Source organism: Urtica dioica, chromosome 8, assembly GCF_054948205.1.
Source record: "Urtica dioica subsp. dioica isolate 48M chromosome 8, U.dioica_male_clone48M_v1_H2, whole genome shotgun sequence".
Taxonomy (NCBI): domain Eukaryota; kingdom Viridiplantae; phylum Streptophyta; class Magnoliopsida; order Rosales; family Urticaceae; genus Urtica; species Urtica dioica.
Window position 1 is genome coordinate 11,092,674 of NC_142763.1, and position 5,081 is coordinate 11,097,754.

Below are 5,081 nucleotides of genomic sequence, written 5' to 3' on the forward strand. Positions count from 1 at the left end.
ATAGCTTGATAGGTCAAACAATAAAGTATATCCGAGGACGGGCCATGTTCCGGAACCTTCCAGTACGGTCTGTCGTCGTTTCTAATGTTGTAAAATGACTCAGATACCAATAAGAGCCACAGGCACATCTTAAGAACTAGTGACTTTTAAATGATGGTGGCGTCGTAATTTTCCTCGATATACAAATAAAAATATTTTAACATATTATTAAGGGCTAATGGTGGCAAAAATACTGAATGTTTGAGAATATCTATAGTTATATACCTTTTTTTTACCGGCAATAATACTCTACGTTACGTTTTGTTGTTTCCGTTACTACTTCCTCCGTCATATGTAACGCAAATCCACATGGCATCATCATATGTAATGTAAGTATTTTTGCATTATTAAAAATGTGAAAAAATAGGTTTTGGTCGAATTTAGGGCTAACATTTTTGTCATTTTCCCCAATCTCACTGAATTCTTCATTTCTTCTTCTTCTATTTTTTCTGCTTGATTCGCGAAGGTGGTTACCGAAGACTAACACCTAGTCGATGGCTGAGGAACACTCATCGTCATCGTTTGGAAGCAAGCGGCGAGGATGGTCATCGGAGTCGGTCGCGAAATCATCAGATTCGGTCGCGAAATCTCATAGATGCAATTGTGAGGTGCCGTTGCCGGTGCTGCAGAGGACGTCGTGGACCGATTTAAACCCAGGGAGGCGGTTTCTAAGCTGCTATAAGAGCCAGGTAAAAGTCATTTATTTGGTTTTGTTATTCTGATATTAAAGTACCATGATTTATTTCAAGCGGAAGTAACTTTGCGAACCCCCACATCTTCCTCATGGAATTGAAACGTTTCACACCACCATTTACATTATCTATAAAAATTTATTAAATTTATCAGTTCAACAAATACATTCATACAATTGAACTGAAAACAAGCATCCTACCATTGAAGTCTACAGTTTTTAATGGTAATTACCTTGTATAACCAAATAGTTATCTTTTATTATTCTGTAAGTACAGGAAGAAGGGGCTTGCAATTATTTTAGGTGGATAGACCCAGAAATGTGCAATCGATCAAAGCAAGTGATTCCAGGCCTTATCAGGAAAATTAATCGCTTGGAAGCAGAGGTTCAGAAATTCAGAGTTGAGGAAGAACTCAAAGGAATTAGGGGTGATGACGGACTGAGAGCTTTTGGCGATGATGGATTGATACTCGAAGGCTCAGTGAGAAGCAAAAAATGTAGATGTGTTAAGTTGTTTGTTGTTATAGTTTTGGTTGGTATGATAGTGTTTTTGGTTAATGCATGAACTGAATGTGGGGCTCAATTTCTTGAATTTCATTGTGGATGTGCTGAATTTCTATAATGAATATGTTACTGAATCTCTTTGTAATGAATATGTCACTGATTTTCTAGTCACTGAATCTCTTTGTTACATCAATGTTATATTGTGCTCAATTACTTGAATGAATATAGTCACTGAATTCTCATTGTTTTGACTCAAAATGGTACTGAAAATTAAAAGCAAATTGGTCTGAATGATATGAATGTCATTGTTACTCAAAATTTGAAAGAAATTACTCAAACAAACAACTTTGTTATTTACTCAAAACAGGTCTTCATTTCCATTCACAAAACATGTCTTCATTTCCATTCACAAAACATGTCTTCATTTTCCATTCACATTCCACATATGTCTCAAAAAAAAAAAAGATAGGCCTGCAACTATCAGTTTATGCAAATTCTACATAGGTTCCAAAAAGAAAACATATACACAGGTCCTGAATACCAAAAGGAGATCCTAAGTTGACTTCACACCAATTCTTTGTAGACCATGTGGTTGATATTTACTCTTCCCCAACATGGCTGCTGTTAGACGACGTGGCTGAGACGACTGAGATGGCTGTGATGACTGGGATGGCTGAGATGACTGGGATGGTTGAGTTTCCCTAAGTTGCTGTCTCTTTCTTCTTTCTGCTCTTTTGACTGTCTCCGGAGCAGGGTTACCCTTCACTGGTCTACCACGCTTCTTGACTTGCTGTATCTGCAGTAGAAAAAGCCAATATTAGTTACATAAAATGAAGGGCTTCAAATAAAGGTTGGTTAACAAGAAATACCTCTTCAAAAGGTTGGTTAGAACAAGTACGCCTTGAATGTCCTGTCTGCTTACAGTTGGTGCACTGATTAAGCTGTCATTTCCTGCAATGTTTTGTTCCATGATCAGGATATGGCCCGTAGCCAGGTGCAGGCTCATCGTTCGACCGGTTTCGCTTTTTCTTTGGCCTTCCAGGCATTGGGAGGTCTGGTGGTGGAAGGATTGGATTCAAGCCAACCTGTATTTCAATCATTTACTGATTAAACCACTTATATAATATTTAAATTGTAGGCTGAAAAATATTACCTATGGCCATTGATCAGGAGTGGTCATCGGCTCAATAATCCCACTGTAACAAGCATCGTAAGCCCTCTTTTTTATACCAATCGTCAATGAAGTCCATGACATCAAGGTTGTATGTCCAGATAGAAACCAATGCGTGCGGAAATGGTATGCCACTTAAATCAAATGCTCTGCATGAACATGTCTTGGCTCGCAAGTCAACAACATAAGTTTCATTGCCAAAACATGAAACTTGGAACCTTTCATCACCAGCAAGAGTTGACTGACAGTACCTACAAATAATACATAAGCAGTGCCAATTGTTTTGTTATTGATGACATCTCAAAAGATTTGACATCTCAAAAGTTACATAAATAGACAAAAAAAAATAACATCACATAATAATATAAACCAAGAGTTATCAATAAGTACATACCTTGCAACTTTCTTATGCTTCTCAATAACCTCAAGTATACGGGGACCAACCGGAAAATGCCATTTCTTAACCTCAGATCCTTTGCTCTCAAATCGACACATGAGCCAAAATCTGACCTTCTCAAGTAAGGTTACAATCGGCTTGTCTCTTGCATCAATAATGGACGAGTTGAAGCTCTCACACAAATTATTGAGTAGCATATCACATTTAACGTCAACTTTGAAATGTGATTTTGTCCATTCAGTAGGATCTTTTTTTAGTAGCCAAGCATGTGCCTTGTCATCTTCTTCTTTTAGCACGTTCATTCTCCTTGTGAATTCTGCACGTGTTGTTGCTCGTGCACAACTCCATAGAAGTTGTTTGAGCAATAAACCACCGTGGTTTATCTTGAAGTTCGCGTGCAAGTGTCTCACACAAAACCTAATCTCAGCCCCCGGAAATATTTCACCCAAGGCCTTCTCCAACCCTTTTTGTCTGTCACTAATCAAAGTGAGTCTCCTAGGATTATCAATCTGCAGATCTTCACTCAATAAGTGAAGAAACCATCTCCATGATGATGTGTTTTCCTTCTCCACCACAGCAAAAGCTACCGGATATTGCGAGTTATTAGGATCTATACCTACCGCAGCAAGCAACATTCCCTTGCAATAACCCTTAAGGAAACACCCATCAAATCCTAAAATTGGCCTACAACCCTTGTTAAACCCGTCCTTACAAGCTTTCAAGGAAATGAAAACCCTCTCAAACACTCTATTTTCATTAATTAGAGTTGTTTTCAGAATAGTTACCTGGGCTTGAAGCTTGTAGCTGTTTGCAATAGTCATCAAGGATTGCGTATTGTTCCTTCACCGAGCCCTCTAAGATGTCTCTAGCTGTTTTCTTTGCCGCGTGGAATATGTTATTCGACACATTGCAAAATTTTTCCGCTGCGGCCATCTCTTTGAAGCACTTATAATCCATGTTAGGATTCAACCGAAACTGCTCAAGAAAATGCTTCCCTAACCAAGGGCCTGTGACCATCTTGTTGTTGAAAACTATTCCACAATCGTGTTTGTCAAACAACGTATTCACTCGAACAGTCTTGTTGTCCGACTTCTGCACCTTCGCATAAAGAACCCATTTGCAACCTTTCCCCTTACACTTGGCCCTTAGTCTAGTGCTGTCATTCACTACGTACTTGAACTCTCTATTGTGTCTAATGAACACCTCTTTCAGCACATTCCTGAGATGAACAATAGTGGGGAATTCCAGACCTAACCTGAACTTGAAATCGCTGAGGCTTGAACGTGGATTGAACTCTCTTCTGCTCTTCCTCCTCGGTTGTTCCTCATCATCACTGCATAATGAATCGAGATCGCTCTCTGACATCACTCCATCAGACTGCACATCACCAGCGACTCCATTATTACAAATACCATCCATGAAATCGCGCCAATCTGGAGGTTGGGTGTTCGGAGCCTCCGCGCCTTCTCCACCCTCACGGTACTCTTCTTCTTGAAGCAGAAAGTGGTCATCGTCTCCATCGCTATCTCCAGCCATCGTCGATTGAGATTTGGGTATCGATTTCTAGTCGATTGAGTTTTGGGAATGTAGGTTTTTTTTAGTCGACTGTTTTTTATTCCCTCGATTTTTTTTCCATCGGTTTTGTTCTTTTTAATACATAATAACCCAAACAAATCCGATATAATATATTACTAATTGAATTAAAATTAATAATACAAAAAAATAACATTTCAACTAAATATATCAATCTTGGCCGTTCATTTGAAATGTGACGGAGGAAGTAGTAACGGAAACAACAAAACATAACGTAGAGTATTATTGCCGGTAAAAAAAAAAAGAAAAGGTATATAAGTATAGATATTCTCAAACATTCAGTATTTTTACCACCATTAGCCCTATTATTAATAATAATAGTGGTTTAACTAAATAACCAATTAAATTAATCTTAAAAAAATTAAGATTTTACAAAATAGCTTATGTTTGTCTAAAATGACTTCATAACTATTAGCTTAAGGGTTTTTTTTTTGGGGCATATTTATGGTAAGAAATAATATAAAATATTGGTATTATTTATATACTCTAAAATAATTTGATCGTAGCAAACATGTCACAAAAATTACTTTTCTTGTAGATACTTATTTGTAGATGGTTTTGTACGAGTAATGTTTTTTGTAATATATTTCGGCCCAAAGAAAAGTAAGTATTTAACGACTCATAAGGAATATACGAGTATGTGTGCATTGGAAAGCATATGAATAGCGAAAGGCCTAAGGAATATT

The 5,081-nt window shown here is 37.6% G+C and overlaps 1 pseudogene; it reads right to left on the reverse strand.

Moving 5' to 3' along the window:
• Nucleotides 1–2,387: 2,387 nt before the first annotated feature.
• LOC149388073 (uncharacterized) lies at nt 2,388–4,366 on the reverse strand (annotated as a pseudogene).
• Nucleotides 4,367–5,081: the final 715 nt, after the last annotated feature.